The sequence below is a fragment of the Pleurodeles waltl genome, chromosome 10 (assembly GCF_031143425.1).
Source record: "Pleurodeles waltl isolate 20211129_DDA chromosome 10, aPleWal1.hap1.20221129, whole genome shotgun sequence".
In the NCBI taxonomy this organism is placed as follows: Eukaryota; Metazoa; Chordata; class Amphibia; order Caudata; family Salamandridae; genus Pleurodeles; species Pleurodeles waltl.
This window is the reverse complement of record NC_090449.1, coordinates 332,219,115-332,237,639: the sequence shown is the minus strand read 5'-3', so window position 1 is coordinate 332,237,639 and position 18,525 is coordinate 332,219,115.

Here is an 18,525-nt window from a genome sequence, read left to right as displayed (position 1 = left end):
ATAGGAATGGGGCCTGAGTGCTCAGGCCTACTGAGGCGCACAAGCACTGAGATGGCTGAAGCTGAAGTGTCACTAGCCTTGGCAGGTTGGTGTGTGCGCTAGTGCATAAGTGCTCAGGGAGTGCTGAACACCCATGTCTGTACGCACTGTCAATGAGAGATGCTCGATCCATACAGTTATTTGGAACACCGAGGCTTATTAAGTGGAGTTGCAATAAGGGATTGAAGGGGAGCAGCCTCATACTATTCGGGATTGTTGGACTCAGGATGACTAACCTGAGCAATTAGTAATGGTAGCTTTGTCACCTCTGACCAGGATGTGCCGCTTCTAGGAAGTGGGCATTTCTAGGCGTTGAGACTGTTTTTGTTGCCCTGTAAATTAGGCTTCATTCCAAGGGTCCCGGGGGAGTGCACATCTACTCATTCTCTCGATGACCGCTATAAAACTCAGGCATCGAGAACGACAGATCCCTGCCATTTGGGTCTGGTGAGATAGATGGGGGGAGAGGTTGTGACATTTGGCCTTAATGGATCCAGAGCCTGATACCCTTACTGATAAAGAGCTGCATTCGAGGACCCTAGGGCAGACATGGAGACATTTGTGGTTCAAAGGAGTACCCTTTGAACCACCCCGCTTCAAAGGTTTTATTGAGTATAGGTAGGGGTACTCAAAGTCTTCAACTTAGAGTACCACCAATGGATGCATAAGACCAGTGCAGCTGGACCGTGTCGGAGCACTGTCGGAGTAATCTGGGTGCCCAAGAGGATAACTGTGCAAGGAAGGGGATCCACGCACCCTTCCCGATTAGATACTGGCCTGAGGCTGATTGCCTGCTGCTATGTGACATCCTGAAGTGGCTCTCCAATGGCAAGTTGGTTGCCTCTTGTTCTCTGTGGAGGTCTCAGGGACACCAAAGACCTCCTGAGAGGGACCTACATCATGGTCAGTATTATCCAGAGAGCAGCAACCTCAGTTCTTTGTTGAAGAAAGAAAGGACGAGAACCCGGTTCCGCCGGCAAGATTTGAGACTGAGGGCCAACTTACCAGCACAGTGCTCATTTTAAAATAATTTTATGAATTTGCTGAAAGAGTGGAATATTAGGTGATTTGCCTTGGAAAATAGAGGAGTAAGAAATACCCTCTGGATAAGGATGTGATTTGGTGACTATCATTTAATTTTGATATTAGTATAATCCACCATGAATGCAGATGTGGAATGAATATGGATTGGAAGGATGTAAAATTGTCCTGAGGAAGGTGGTAAAAAAGACTGTAAAAAAAAACGTGTTGACATAAGTTGAATTGCTGGACTCATAGGAACTGGCCAAGAATAGATGTGATATTGGTTGCATGAATCAGTTGGTCGCTGTATACCTTATTTGGGACAGCAAAAAGACAATAGACCATGGAGGGTGTCTTGTGTGTGGTCTCCCAATTTCGTTAGGCCAGAGATTGTAAAGTGGGGCCTGTTGGCTTTTCTATGATTATCTGTTTTAATGTTTTTTATTGTGTATGGGATTATTTATTAAATATGACATTTTTATATTCCTTTATTAAGATTGACCATTTGAGTGAATGATTCTATAAGAAGAGATTTGAGTGGTGGATAGTGTGATAATTCCCCCAGGGGGTTAATTCTTTTAATTACTGTGTTAGGGTGCCCGGTCCCCTTGGGTGGATAGGTTATGGGGGGCCCTCTCTCTCCCTATTTGAAGTACACTCACATTGTACCAGACTCCACCTGGCAGGAGCGGTGTGCCTGTGGAGCAGGTACTAAGTCTAGAGACCGGGCACACCAGGTGCCGGGTAGCAATGTACTGTTCGCACTTCTGGTGTGTGGCCCTTCATCATGGGGAACACTGGCACCCTGAGATGACTTGTGAAGTGAACAGATCATTGTTACATGATCCTGCTGGGGGCTTGTTGAGGTAGAATGGGAAGGATTTATCTAGGGTGACCCTTGGCTGCATGCTGCTTGTGTGCGGTCCCCGTTCATAGGTTGGAACCTGCAGAAGTGTGGGTACAACCCAAGGAGTGCTTTACCTGACCTATTATTGCACAGCAGAACTTGTCTCTAGTTTGTTCGTCCAGAGAGTCCAGTACTGCTAAGCTCATAGTGTACTGTGCAGAGTACCTCAACCCAGAAGGGTATGAAAACCGCGTCACAAGTGGAACTGAAAGGTCTGGTGCAGTTCAAGTCATCACACACCAGACTAGTGTTTCCTTTTGAGGGGGGTACAATGCTAGGAGTTGTTTAAAGAACCCTGGTGCTGTCCGGGAACACCACTCATCGTGGGTCACTTTCTACATGGGATCAAACCTGGACAGGGTGTCTACAGTCCGGAGACACAAACCTGGTAACTTGTCGTGTGCAACCTGAAGTGCCGAGGGTGGTTCGAGTCGACATGCCCTGACGGTGCCTCTCTATTCAGAAAGTGCTGAATTTGGTTACTATTTGGCAACATTGGACTGTCTGGTGGGGCTGGGGTCCTCCGAGTCTAACAGTTGGCCCCGGTGACCATCCCTCTGTGTTTTGCAGACCTCTGAGTGAACCTCCTAGTGGAAGCCTGAACGTCTCCTCCTTAATTGTTTACTGGCTGTTGTCTTTCTCGTCCCCCACCTTGACCCCAACACCAGGGGAGTTGTGACTCAGCCGTGAGTGGCTATGTGACCAGGAGAAACTTACTATAAATTGGGTTTGTGGGGTAGCAAGGTTAATTGGAGGCTGTGTGGTGGGTGGAGAGACGAGTTGGGACCCAGAGGGTGTGCAAGCGCCTGGGCATCTACTTGCCATTTATCAAGGCATCATATTAGCATGTGCATGCGTTACGGTCCCCGTGCCTATGCATGTGGTGGATGTGAGGTAGTGAGTCCGAGTGAGATTGAGTCAGTGCTGGGGCAACACTGTGTTGTCGCTGGGTACTCGGGCTCTGCCAGGGAGTTCATAAGGTTGCCATCACATTTTAAAATGCGACTGAGACCATGGGTGTGGCTTACTGTGAAATACATTGTGCTGCTACTGTCAGCCCTGGGGCGCACTCTGGATTCCATGTGTTGCATGTGTTACACAGATCTTGGGCAACATGAGACTGGGTCTAGTGCTGACAACGGGTGGGCACCTTATGGGGGTCTGGGAAGGGAATCAGTGGTTTCTTCTAATGTATATACAGTAATCAATGTTTAACACGGTGGTGCCAGATACTGACTCCAGTTAATAAACAACACTGACAAAGATAGGACTAGAAAAACACATCATAGACAACGGACCTGAAAGAGATTAACATGATATCTGGGACCCAAGTGAATTAAATGTACTACAACACCGGGCGGAGTGGTGGATTGTGGTTAGCAAAATATTATTGCAAATTGTGATGCAGGAGAGATGCGTTTTTACAAGTTGCCTGCTGCAAAAAAATCTATAAAAACAGCCCAAAGTTCCTCTGCAGGTGAACTTGAAGGAAAAAATGAGTGTGTTTCAGGGGTTTAAAGCAGTTTGTGTGGTTCTTGAGATTCCCCCTGGATTTTAAAACCAGACGAAATGCATGAACTTGCCAGGACCCAGGTAGCCTGTGATTTTTGACAGGGCAAATAACTAGTGGCTGAATTTCGTTTCCTGTGTGATAGCAGTGAATCAGTACCATTTATCAGATTTGCATTGCAATTCGCTTCCACATATTGTTGAATGTGAACATATTGCCAGTCCCAATTACAACTAGAAAAAACATCTAACAAAGTCAGTCAATCAAAAATGTAAGTTTATTTCAGACTGTAGTCTTTACACCATCTAGTCAGCTGTGTGTGAATTGATCCGATCCGTAACGTAAAAACAAAGCATTACAGGCAAACTAACCAAGTCAGCAAATTAGATATGTTAACCTTTGTTCATGTATCTTTTGGTGTAATTTTCCCTTAACACAATTGAGTCTTTTTGGGGAGTTATCCTGTTCCCACTTACGTTGACTATGTGGCTATTTCATCTTTGTGCTCGCTACAATCGCACCACAACTTCTGGGGTACTGGTTAGCACCATTCTCTAAACCAGGCCCGCAGCATACTAACATCCATTCCAGCATCTGTAGGTGGATTTAATAAAAATGGATGATGGCAATAACAGATGTTGCGCCCCTCTGTAGCTCCCAATATGATTTGATTTTAACCTGTCATTGGTGATGTTAGTGCCAATGATAGCTCTTGTATTTACTAGTTTATAGATTTTTTCAAAGAAAGAATTGACTTTTCATCATTACCTGTTTTTCCAAAGCATCCAGTCTCTAGATCTTGCCATGCTAGAATCTTCTTCAGCCATTTGGATTTGAGGAAGTCCGAGAAACCACACATGCCACAAAACATAACTAGAAATACAATAAAAAACATTATCTTTTGTACTATGCTCAGCCAAAAAAGCAGAAAATACTGGAACATTGTTAGATTTTCATCTGCTTTGGAGGGAACACAAATTCTCTAATTGCTTATTTTGGCACTTATTTTGCAAGTCCAAAGAGAAGTAAATTGATTATCTTTTTCAAGTATGGCTACGTAAGAAATTATACAATAAGAAAACCAGAACTACCAGTCCTTTACGTAGTTTCACAGGTTGAATTCAAAATTATAAAATTTAGACCCTCACGTGCGAGGAAGTGGTACAGTCACTTTGCTGCACCCCTGTGTTTCCCTTAGCACTGGCACTAAATTTAGCTGCCTAGCACCAAGGCAGGAACCCTTGCACCGAAGTGCAAAGTTGCCTGAGTTGCAGGAAATGATTGTTTACATGCAGGAATGTGTCCCTTACTGCACATAAACAATCAATAACTGTGGGTTGCTAGTTCTATGTGTGCTGCATTGTGCTTGGCCTAAGATCCAGAATGGCTGAGTACATGAAAAAGGCCAGCAAAAACCTTCAGGCCAGCCAAAAGCTCCAAAAGTAATGGTTTGACCAGAAGGCTGTCCTGCCAGAGTTCCACCCAGGATGGAAGGTGTGGGTGTCTGAGCCTGTGGCCCCAAGAGCACTCCAGGACAAATGCAGTGGACCCCATCTAATTGTAGAAAAGAAAGGTGAGATCACCTACCTGGTAGACCTGGACTCTGCCAGAAGCCTCCTTAGGGTGCTTCATGTCAATCGCATAAAGCCTTACTATGACAGGGCTGACTTAACCCTGCTCATGGCTACAGATGAGGGACAGGAAGAAGAGAGTGACCCTCTCCCTGATGTCTTCTCCAACACTGAAGCTGATGGCTTAGTGGAAGGAGTGGTTCTGGCAGACTGCCTTACTGCTGAGCAGAAGGAAGACTGTAAAAATCTCCTTGATCATTTTTCTGAACTCTTCCCACTCACACCTGGTACCACTACTTGGTTTGAACATACAATTGACACTGGAGACAGTTTACCTGTTAAAAGTAAAAGTTACAGGTAACCTGACAATGTCAGAGATTGCATAGAAGCTGAAGTTCAGAAAATGTTAGACCTTGGAGTTATTGAGCCTTCTGATAGACCCTATGCTAGCCCAGTGGTGCTTATCCCCAAACCACATAGCAAAGAAGGAAAGAGAGAAATGCGGTTTTGTGAGGAGTATAGGGGTCTCAATACAGTACCAAAACAGATGTTCACCCTACACCCAGGGCAAATGAGCTAATAGATGCACTGGCATCTGCCAAAGTATCTAAGCACTTTTCATTTGACTGCAGGGTATTGGCAGATCAAAATGTCAGAAGATGCTAAAGCCAAAACTGCATTTTCTACCATATGAGGGCATTATCAATTCACAGTTATGCCCTTTGGTTTAAGAAAATGCACCTGCCACTTTGCAGAAGCTGGTGAATACAGTCCTCCAAGGTTTGGAAGCTTTCAGTGCAGCATATTTGGATGATATTGCTATATTTATCTCCACCTGGGATAATCACCTGGTCCACCTCTGGAAAGTTTTGGAGGCCCTGCAAAAGGCAGGCCTAACTATCAAGGCTTCAAAGTGCCAAATAGGGCAGGATAAAGTGGTTTATCTGGGCCACCTGGTAGGTGGGGAACAGATTGCACCACTACAGGGGAAGATTTAGACCATTATGGACTGGGCTCCCCCTACGACAGACCCAGGTCAGAGCCTTCTTAGGTCTCATTGGGTATTACAGGAGGTTCATTAAGAATTATGCCTCCATTGCTCCCCCTCTTTATGACCTCACCAGTAAGAAAATGCCTAAAAGGGTATAATGGACAGCTAGCTGTCAGAAAGCTTTTGATGAGCTTAAGCAGGCAATGTTCTCTGCACCTGTCTTGAAGAGCCCAAACTTCTCCAAAACATTCATTTTTCAACCAGATGCTTCTGAATTAGGGGTAGTGCTGTACTATCACAACTTAACTCAGAGGGCCAGGATCAACCTGTTGCTTTCATTAGCAGGAGGTTAACCTCTAGAGAAAAGTATTGGTCAACTGTTTAGTAGGTGGGCCTGGTTTGTAGTGGGTACTTTGGGTACTTACACCTTATACCATGTCTAGTTATCCCTTATTAGTGAAGTAGTAGTGTTCTAGGAGCTTAGGCTGGTAGAGATAGCTATAGAAGAGCAGCTTAGGCTAAACTAGGAGACATGCAAAGCTCATGCAATACTACTTATAGTTACACAGAACTTACACACAAGTAAAGACAATACTCAGTGTTACCAAAAATAAAGGTGTTTATTTGGGTGACACAGTACCAAAAATATCTTAGAGACAATACTCCTTCTGGAGGTAAGTATTATACACAATATATACACTAGACACCAAAATAAGGCAGGTAATTAGACATATCATAGTGCAAACAATAGGAAATGCTATAGCATGCAATGGGAGAAAATAGGTCTAGGGGCAACACAAACCATATGTTAAGAAAGTGGAATGTGAATCACGAATTCCCCCGTAGACAAGTGTGGTGTGTGCAGAATCACTGGGAGAGTAAGAATACAGTAAAGGTAAGTAACTTACCCCACCCCAGAGCCAAGAAAAGCAGGAGTAAAGTACTGCAAGTTTCCTTAGGACACACTTCACCTCGTGATTGGGATTTTGCAGTAACCAACCAAGTCTGCAAACAACAACTGCTGGATTCCTGGACCTGAAGACCTGCAAAAGAAGGGGACCAAGTCCAGAAGTTGAAAGAAGTTCCAGAAAGGGCAGGATCCCCTGCCAACCCAGAAGAGGGTGCTAAAGAAGAGTCCCTGGTTGGACAAAGACTGCAGGAATGCACCCTAAGAAGTTGCCAGTGGGTTCCGGGGACTCTTCTTTTGCACCCTCTTCTGGGTTTGCAGGGGCCCATGTACTTCCTGGACCTTCTTTTAACTTCTGGACTTGCTCTCCTTCCTTTGCAGGTCTTCAGGTCCAGGAATCCACCATTTGCTGTTAGCAGTCTTGTTTGGTTCTTGCAATAACTCTAATCATGACTTGTAGTGTGGCCTAAGGACACTTGCAGCACTTTACTACTACTTTCCTGGGCTCTGGAGTGGGGTGATTTACTGTATTCTTAGTCTCCCAGCAATTATCTACACCAGTGGTTCCCAACCTGTGGTCCGGGGACCCCTGGGGGTCCGCGAAGCCTCCTCAGGGGGTCCGTGACTGCTTAGAAAACTAAATAACATCAACAGATTAGACCCTCACCTTTCAGTAATGACTCAGTAGGGGGTCCCCAGAGTCCTATAAAGATTCAGTGGGGGTCCCCAGGCTCCAGTAATGGTAAAGTGGGGGTCCACAGAAGTCAAAAGGTTGGGAACCACTGATCTACACACAACACTTGTCTAGGGGTGAATTTGTGGTTCGCATTCCACTTTCTTAGAATATGGTTTGTGTTGCCCCTAGACCTATTTTGTCCCATTGTATTCTAAAGCATTTCCTATTGGTTGCACTATCCTATGTCTAATTACTATCCTATGTCTAATTACTTACCTTAATTTGGCGTCTATTGTATATATTGTGTATAATACTTACCTACAGAAGGAGTATTTTCTCTAAGATATTTTTGGCCTTGTGTCACCCAAATAAACTACCGTTATTTTTGGTAACACTGAGTATTGTCTTTACTTGTGTATAAGTACTGTGTGACTATAAGTGGTATTGCAGGAGATTTTCATGTCTCCTAGTTCAGCCTAAGCTGCTCTGCTATTGCTACCTCTATCAGCCTATGCTGCTAGAACACTACTACTTCACTAATAAGGGATAACTGGACCTGGTATAATGTGTAAGTACCCAAGGTACCCACTACAAACCAGGCCAGCCTCCTATAACTATCATTTGAAAAAACACTGAAATTCACCAGTTAGAGTTCACGCAGCTAACTATAACTTGCGTGCACACCATGCACTCCTTATGACCTCACATAATACATTGCTCATGATATTTTAAATGGCATCATTGATGACATGACAGATGACATCTCAAATGACATGCGTATGTTGTGTCATGCTGAAATAACCTGCTACTGGGGATTCTGGCAAGTGAACCGGATTGCTTATCGCAATGATATTACACATTAATCTTGTTAGATCCAAAAATGTTATAGTTTGTGGTAGTCTCAAGATCCTGTTGTTTTTCCCAGGGATGCTAAATACACATGATTTCATATAAAGAGTTAAAATGTCCTACAGATGTAATGTAAAGCATTCTAATGGTATTCAGTGAAATCGTAATAGTTGGGATCTATGCAGTCTTCTGGCTAAAGACTTTCCTGCTGATGTTGCATTTGGATAGGCCATGAGTACGCTTTCCTGATGCTTGAGGACGGTACTCGCATGGTTCCAAGTCAGATGCTAGACAGCGTGCTTTCTCTCTATCCCCTCAGCCATTTTCTTCTCTGGGTTGCAGCTAGGAGACTGAGCATTTAGGGGAATAACACAAGACCCGGCAGCCCCTGCATCCAAGGTTGGGGGGGCAATCCTTCAAGGGCCACCAAACTCTTCAGGGGGCCCCCTTTTCTCCCCAAAGCTAATGAATATTTGTGAGATATGGGAGTCTCTGGCTCATCTTTGCATTTTGCAGGGGAACCCATCATTTTATGCTATGCAATTGGTTCAGTCTGCAGAGAAGACATTTATCAGCAGCTTTGTCTGGAGCTATTCTGAAGTCCCACCACCCATCCAACATGGTGATCCTTCTGTTAGTCTTCCTTAAAATGATTTCATCCCTCTTGAATAAAACCATTTGTTGATTTCCTGCGCCCTGCCGATGACTCTTGGAACCTATAACATTGTGTGATTTATTTGGCAGACACTTCTAGGATTTGGCTTATCATCTATCCCTCCTCCTTTACTTTCATCCACTTTCTTCACCCCCAGGTGCCTATCATATTTTAGTCTCAACAAATGGATTTTTTTTCTTATCCCTTCGCCTTAGGCCTTGCTTCTGAGAGGAAAGATTGCACTTACTGGATGAGAAGAGAATGGTAGAAATGTATGTCTAGGGGTACGAAGGATGGTTCGACATGCTCTTCTGTTACTCCTCTTGCGTGCTTGACCAGCTTGCTTTAAATCAGAAAGGATCCACCCGTGGGTTGGGGATTCCTGTACCAAGCTAGAAGAAGTCCTGAAATGGACTTCTATATTTCTATTTCATGACGTTTGGGAGTTTTGAAACAATCGCTTTTAGAAGAACAAAATTCAGCATCTCTCGAATTTGCTTTGTTTACACAAAGGAAAATAAAACACACATTTCTGCATATGGAAGTACAGCAGCCTTATTGGCTTCAACAGCCTCATAGGTCAAACGGTTGTGAAGCAGAGAAACAATGAAATCATATCTTGATTGTAAAGTGGAAATCTTCATTGTGCAGAGTCGTATTACTACCAGTGCCAGTCATTACATTTAACAGTTACTTCTTGTTTTATCGCCGCCTTTTGGGGTAGTACCAATATTTTAGGATCCAATTCAGGACCAGAAAGTAGAGAGGTCAGTCATTTTAGGTAACAAAAATACTCACGTCTTACATATACACCATATGAAGTAATCAGTACACCACCTCACTCTCTGGTGAATGCATTGGATATTTTAAATGTTAAATCATGTTTGGATGGGATACTGTTCATTTTAATACAGTCTTATCATTTGCTTCTCCCTTCTTATTAAGTTATTTTTTTTAAATTTAAACTTTTGATGATTGGGTTTATTGAAATAAGTTTAATTACACAATAATTTTCTTTTCACTGACTCATTCTGTCCTTAGACGTATTAATACTATTTTGATAGCCGAGCAGAGGACGGCCGCTGTGAGTACAAAGGGTCCGCATTTCAGTAGCTCATACAGCAAGGATAACGGGGGAGGGGTAAGGACTCGGCATCATGAGGTTTCCCAGCAAATAATCACACATTTACAACAATCTCTTCTATTGCGGCTACAAAAAACACACTTACTGTTTTCCATGAACAAATCTTGCTGTCCAAAGGGATAGCCATCTTCTTCAATCTTCTGGTTAACTTTCATCATGTTGGAACAAAATATTTTCTCGTAGACTTGGGTTTCATTTTTAAATAGGGGATCAGTGCACCCTTTCTGCAGGTAAACAAATCAAAATATATTCCTCATTAGATGCCCAGCTTCAAGGTAGAGGGATATGTAAAATGCCTTTGATTCTAGGTAGGTTTTTGAATAAAAAAGTAAAAAAAGATAAAACGTTTACTGTTTCAGTGCACATTGAGCACAGGAAACTGATGAGGTTATAACAAGACAACACAGATTTAGTCTGAGCAAACTGAATGACACTTACTTTATCAACCACGGGCACATGAAAGGCAGAATTGACCCTCCAGCATTCAAACCTACGTCCACAGGATCGAGCATAGATCCATGGTGTTTAATCGAAGAATGCCATACCCATATGACATTCTACGCTTTTAGGACTTGACATTTATTATAGAAATAATTTTACAAGAAACGCAAAACACACATCACGTTGTACATAATAGTAGGCTTAGTGGCTAAATTTACTACTACTTATTGTTTCAGCCTACAAAATGCGTTTTTATGAGTTGCGGTATTGTGGATGTCTCCGTAATAGCTGTGATACTTGGATATTCTGTGGCATCGAGGTAGATATGGAAGTCGGGTACACTACTGCCAGTCACTTTGCTTTTTCACTGTGGGAAAAATGATCCAATTGGCTGGCAACGTGAAATCTCATTTGAAAAGTGTTGGAATATCAGAGATGAAATATTCTTCTCAATGCACAAGAAAGCAGTTAGGGAACAATTTGAAGGTGCTAGCGCATCGTTCCTTAATAAGTAAACTTACAAGGTGACGCGTATAGGTCGATGAACCTTTTGATTCGCGTGGAGTATCCTAGCCACACTGTGACAAGTGTATCACAATAATCAATGCACAGTTCAATAACAGTAGTCAAAGCATTAGTGATTTAATCAAGAACACCAATTAATTTATGTACCATGACCTTGCAGTCATGAATAACCACGCCTCAAAACATACGTTTAGTAGTTTTATTGCCCTTTGGTTACAATTCTAAATCATGAGGTTAATTCAATCTTTAGTCAATTTAATAAAACACGACTAATCAATCAAAAGATGCCATGAACATAATCTAATGCTTGCATCAAGATACATTCCATAGCATTGGCACAAATCAACAAGAAGATCCATCCGAACAACAGAGTTAATGGCATTAGTTCAGCAAAATTTGTCCATCAATCAATTGTCAAACGTCATGTCATGTATCGGCATATAAAGAAACCTTAACTAGACCAGATCAGCATTAGCATGTGGGGCGTCATGCAAAAACAATTTAGAACACAAATGTGAAGAAAACTTCTAACTAAGGTATGCTATAAAGACAGCGCAGTTGGTAACTAGAAGAAAAAGCAATGCAATTCAGTCACATTGTCATATCTACCTATCCTCGGTATGAGTCAGCAACAGACTTAGCCTTCGTCCTCAGGTATCAGTCGATCAGCATCACATCAGGCTCTCAGTCAGAGAGTCGAGCCCAATGACAGAATTTCGAGTCACTGCTGCAAATTCGATAAAATCTGCTCCCCTCTCCCTAGCCATCTATCTGTTTCCTCTCCATCTGAAGTCTTCTCCCTCTGTCACGATGTTATAACAAAGTCACCCAGACTATCCCCTATTTCCTAATTGGTCAATTAGTCACACGTTTATATACATAGCTAATGGATAAAACACACCAAATCTATAGATTCTAATATTTCAGGTTTCTCAGACCGTTGATTGGTTCGTCTTGCGATGTCCTCATCATCCAGCTCGTCAGGTATCAAAAATGTTGCATCTTCTTCTTCAGTCAGTGTCTCCATTGTTCAAGTCCTGGGAAAGTACACCCCGTCTGGCTTACACACCATTTGCTACAATTCTAACTCTACTAGCTTCTGTCTGTCGGTTCACAAGAAGGCTCCTTGCTAAGCAGATGTTGTTAAACAATAGGCAGTTCACGGTTAGTTCAGCTTTTACCAACATTTTACATTTACCATTTAGAAACACAGCTTCTTCGATGAGGCCTGCTAAGACTAGGCCCAGATAATTGCTAAGTTAAGGCATATAATTAATAAAACCTAGGTTATATCTTTCACTTTGTCCATTTGCAGTTGCAGATAAATCCTTAAAGGAAGTTTGCAGTTCTAACTAGAACTTGTGGCCCTACCATGTTCTGCTTATAACCTCACAGTTTACACCACTCTTGGCATGTTCAGTGACATCATTGAAGGCAGCACTGGGCATAAATAAGTCAAAATATCACAATAGTAAGCAAAAGCACGCACTCCAAGGGATATCTCTATAAAGCATGTTTATTTTAATAAAGTTATCTGTACGGAATCCGAAATGGACCCAACACTTTTCGGCTCAAATGTCTTGATTACAGGTGCTTTGCAGATACCCAACCTATCCATTTGAACCCACAGTGTAAACATCAAAGAAGTGGAGGAGTAAGCCATCAGGACCTTGGACCATTCCTATACATATGTTGTCATGTGGATTAGATACATAGGGCCAGATCTACAAGAAAGTGGCGCATTGGTCCAGATGCGCCACCTTTTTAGTGTCTCCCCTGCCCCACCTAACGACACCATGGTTGCGCCGTATTTGTAATACGGCGCACCGTGGCCTCGTTTCCACATTAGCATCATAATTTATGACACTATTCTGGGCTTTGCAGCATTAGCGCCATGAATTATGGCACTAGTGTAGCAAAGCAGTAGGGAGGCCCATAGGTTACTATGGGCCCATCACTTTAACACCTGCCCTGTGAAGGCGTTAAAAATGACTGAACAAATGAAGCATTTTTCTGGGCCTCCTAACAGGGGAACGCCCCTCTTACATGCATTATGCCTGTGGTGCAAGGGGTTACATAGTGGTGCAATGCATGCATTGCGCCACTTTGTAAATATGGCACTGAGGAATAGCCTCCGCTACATTACCGTACAAAAAATATGTTTTTGTACAGGGCAGATGGGGATCAGCAAGCCTGACTTCCCTGGATCATCTTAGCTAAGAATCTTTTGGTAATATGTCAGGTTTTGTTTAAGTCTTTTCAAGGCAGATATGCCCATGTTGGCCTCAATATATCATTAACTTGATCTATATGTATTATAATGGTGTGCTAGCCTAACATTTAGGATTAGAAATGAAAGACGGCAGAGGTACTCCCTTCGATTGGCTGGGGCATGCCTCACCCAGAGAATGAAAAGTTAAAGATCAACAATACAACAGACCATATTTAAGACCTCCAGTTCTATTATTTAGTGCAAACATAGCACTGTGGCCCACTTCGGCTACATTTGTTTAATTGATAAGAAGGTTGGAACAGTAGACTGAAAAGGCTAGATATTTTGCTTAATTGGATGTCTCTCCTGAAAAAGAGCAGAGCCATAATCAAATCATTGTGTGCAATAACAATAGTTGTCCACTTTTTTTTATATTCACAGGACTATAACACATACAATTAGAGTTTGTTAACATCGGAATTATTAACGTGTTACAAAATGGTATTTGCCCACTGGGGCTGGATCTGTTTAAGACTTAAAGAATTACATGATTATCAATTTGTTTATTGAAAGCTATTGTATTGTGTTTGGTTGAAATATCTATTATAGGGTGTGGCAGAGAATGTTTTGGACAAAATAATTATGTTAAACAGAAAGAACCATTGACAAAGGCATTTGTTTTACATTCAACGATGGCTGCCATATTTATCTTAGCCGTGTTTCTGGTTACTGTTTCATCCCTTTTTAGGGTCGAGCCTGCGTCACATGCGCGTATCGCAGTGAGACGCTTTAGGTATTAGGAAAGGGCTCGGAGCACTGTCAACGTCACGTCAGTGTTTTTCATTGGTTCGTGGGCTTGCCTATTAAAATCTGCTCGCTTTCATTAGTATAAGGAATGCATACGTCATGCCTTTTCCGGTGGCTAGCCCTCCTCGAGCGCATCGACCAAACACAGAAAACATGCGAGGCTCGCTGTTTTCTGTCCGGCTCGTGAACTACTTTTTCTCTATTTTCCTAGCGCGATTTCGATTGGCAGAAGTCGAGCGCTTTACACAGTTAATTGCACTTTTTCGGGTTACGTACATAAATGCACTTTTGCCGATAGGTGAAAAGTCGGGTTAGGAGTTTACAACGCTATCAGCTCTAACATGAGCAAACGCAAGACCCGTTGCATTGCAAATGCTTGTTTCATGTTGTTTGCACTCTGGGTTCAAATGGTTAGATAGGGTGTTAGCAAAGTACCAGTAATCAAGGCAGTTTTGTCAAAACCCGTCAAGTGTGTTTCCAGTGCCTTACAATTGGCTTTAAAGATTAATATACATGCATCACAGAAGTATCCCTTGGACCATGTGCTTTTCCCCACTATCGTGATGTTTTGGCTTCATGGTAACCGTCTCTCACACCTGAGCATTCGCCACTGATAACTGGGCTGGAAGAAAGGTAGAACTATTTGAGATAATATATACACATATATATTACAGAGTGGTGGTGGCCACTTTTTAGTTATAGTTAGTATTCTCAGAAATAGGAATTCCTTCCTTGATATTTGCTCACTAATAAATGTTCCCATCATTTGAAAGATCTCCATGAAACTCGGCAGGCCTATTGGTTTTCCTACATTGGCAGTCGATGCAGAGATTTGTGGATGTTCGTCAAGAGAGTACAATGAAAAAAGGAAGGTTCACATTGCCACCAATGCATTTTGCATAGGCGTTGTAATCAACAGTAGTACAAAAATGGCTGAACTGATTTTGCTTAAATTTGGCAACAATAACAATTGTGGTGTCTAGATGATCCTTCTGGGTATTTGAAGTTAATTGGTTGAGTAGTTGTTAAGTTATAAGGCACAAAATCTTAGGGCCATATTTATACTTTTTGACGCAAAACTGCGCTAACGCAGTTTTGCGTCAAAGAAATTAGCGCCGGCTAACGCCATTCTGAAGCACCATGCGGGCGCCGTATTTAATCAATGACGTTAGCCGGCGTTAGCCGCCGGCGCTGCCTGGTGTGTGTGACTTCTGTCCCCTGGGCATGGTCATTGGGCATAGTGGCATGTAGGGGGGCACAAATCAGGCCCCCCTATGCCACAATTTGTTTTTTAAAAAAGTACTTACCGGAACTTACCTTAATGTCCCTGGGATGGGTCCCTCCAGCCTTGGGTGTCCTCCTGGGGTGGGCAAGGGTGACAGGGGGTGTCCCTGGGGACATGGGAGGGCACCTCTGGGCTCCTTCCGAGCCCACAGGTCCCTTAACGCCTGCCTTGTCCAGGCGCTAAAAAACGGCGCAAAAGCGGCCGTACGTCATTTTTTTTGACCCGCCCACTCCCGGGCGTGAATTTTGCCCGGGAGTGTAAATACGGCGCACATGCCTCGGAGTCAATTTTTTAGACGGGAACGCCTACCTTGCATCTCATTAACGCAAAGTAGGTGTCCACGCTAAAAAATGACGCAAACTCCATGGACTTTGTCGCTAGACGCGTCTAACGCCAAAGTATAAATATGGAGTTAGTTTTGCGTCGGAATTGCGTAAAAAAAAACGACGCAATTCCGGCGCAAACAGAGTATAAATATGCCCCTTAGTGTTATAATGGGCTGCTATAGCATGGTGGTGCTACTGCTGTATATTGTGGTACATGGCGATAACAAAATACAACATGATTGGTTAATAAAAGCTTTTCCAAAATGAAAAGGCAGTCATATTAAATGCAACTCACATTTTCTGTGTGTGATTCAATGTAAAATATAGGTGATTAGTGAAGCTGTACTGTACAGGAAGGAATCAGCCATTGGCTAACTGTGTATTGGTAGGGAAAGTTAATTTTACTGATTCATACTTCTTAAAAAATGTTATGGTGTACTGCTGTATTACCGCAAAAGTAGCTAGAAAGTACGGCTGTACTTTAAAGGATCAAATAAAAAAACTAACATTAGAAAACATAAAATTCCACATAACATAGGATGGTTCTTGTCAGGGCAATGGAGAAACACACTTAGATAACCCCTGCTTACCCCCTTGGTAGCTTGGCACAAGCAGTCAGGCTTATCTCAGAAGTAATGTGTAACACACACAGTAATACAGTGAAAACACCACAACATGGACACCACACCATTTTAGAAAAATGGCAATTTTCATCTAAATCAAACAAGACCAAAATGACAAAAATCCAATATACACAAGCAAAGATATGAATTTTTAAACTAAAAAGAGTTGTAATCCATAGAAATCAATGGTTGTGTTGTTTTTACACAAAGTACCTGGTATACATTGAAAATAAATCTGCACAGTCGAGCATGTGTCGGAAAAATAAAAAATGCATTGATTCCTGACTTGCAAGTTAGGCCATGTGTTGTTTCTTCTCCTGTTGGATAGGTGATGAATCATTATCTCTCTCCTGCAGAAGAGCGATACATTGATTTCAGTACGGACTGCCTGAGGTCCGTACAGGTTCACTGTGGTTTTGACATCCAGCGATGATGTTTGCATGGGTGTGGGTGATGTGTTGATTTCTGCAGCCGCAAGAGGGTGTTGCGTACATTTTCCAACCATGATGCAGGAGGTGCGCCAATATTTCAGCGGCAAGGCAGGTGATGCGTTGATTTTTCTCCCACTCTGCTCCAGTTCATGGATTTCAGCCTTTGTTCCACGAGCTTCTCCTTTCAAGGGCCCAGGAACTGGATGGGGCACTACTTGGCAGGGTAGGAGTCTCAACAAGAAAGTCCAGGTGCCGGCAGAGGAAGCCTTTGATGGCCCTGAGACTTGAGAACAGGGGTCAAGTTCAGTCCAGGCCCGGTTGGGTAGGCGATGTGTCAATTTCCTACCCCGCAAGAGAGAGATGCATCAATTTTCCGGACAGGGCACCTCAAATCCATGCCGATTCATGATGACTTTGATGCCCAGGGACGATGCATGAGAAATCCAGTTGCATGGTGTTAGAAAACTACGCTGCGTTGGGTTTGTGTCATTATCAGCAGCTGCAAGCGGGTGTTTCACCATTTCTCCAGCCACAATGCATCGTTCTCCCAGCCACGATGGAGGTGGAGCGTTGATTTTAGCCACAAAGCGGGTGGCACGTCGTTTATCAGCCGCGTTGCAGATGGTGCGTTGAAAATTTCCCTACACGCCGTTCTGTGCATGGATTTCAGCTCCTTTTCTGCCAACTTCACCTTTCAAGGGCCCAGGAACTGGATAGGGCACCAATTGGCAGGGCAGGAGTCTCAGCAGAGAGTTAAAGGGGCTGGCAGAGGACGTCTTTGATGGCCCTGAGACTTCAAAACAGGAGGCAAGCTCAGTTCAAGCCCTTGGAGAGTCTTCTCAAGCACCACTGCACAAAATAGTCCAGTCTTTGTCCTCTTTCACAGGCAGAAGCAGCAACTGTAGGATATCCCAACAAAGCACAGTCACAGGGAGGGGCAGCACTTCTCCTCAGCTTTTCAGCTCTTCTCCTATGCAGAGGTTCCTCTTGGTTCCAGAAATGATCTAAAAGTCTGTTTTTTTGGGTCCACTACTTATACTCCTTTCTGCCTTTGAAGTAGGCAAACTTCAAAGGAAAGTCTCTGTTGTTCACAAGTTCATGCCTTGCCCTGGCCAGGCCCCAGACACACACCAGGGGATTGGAGACTGCATTGTGAGAGGACAGGAACAGCCCATTCAAGCATAAGTGACCACTCTTCCCTCCACTGTAGCTCAGATGGCTCATCAGGATATGTAGGCTATTTCCCCAGCTCCCTTTGTGTCACTGTCTAGAGGGAATTCACGACAGCCCTACTGTCAATCTGACCCAGACTTGGAATATACAAGCAGACAGAGGCACAGAATGGTTTAAACAAGAAAATGCTCACTTTCTAAAAGTGGCATTTTCAAACTGAAAATCTAAATACCAACTTTATCAAAAGAGGTAATTTTCAATTGTGAGTTAAAGGACACCAAGCTGCATATTTCTATCTGCTCTCAAAGGGGATCTACACTTTAAGAATATTTAGAGGCAGCCCCATTGTTAGCCTTTTAAGCGAGCTAGGCCTTTCACAGTGAAAACTGAATTTGGCAGTACTTCACAGTCAGGACATGTAAAAAACATC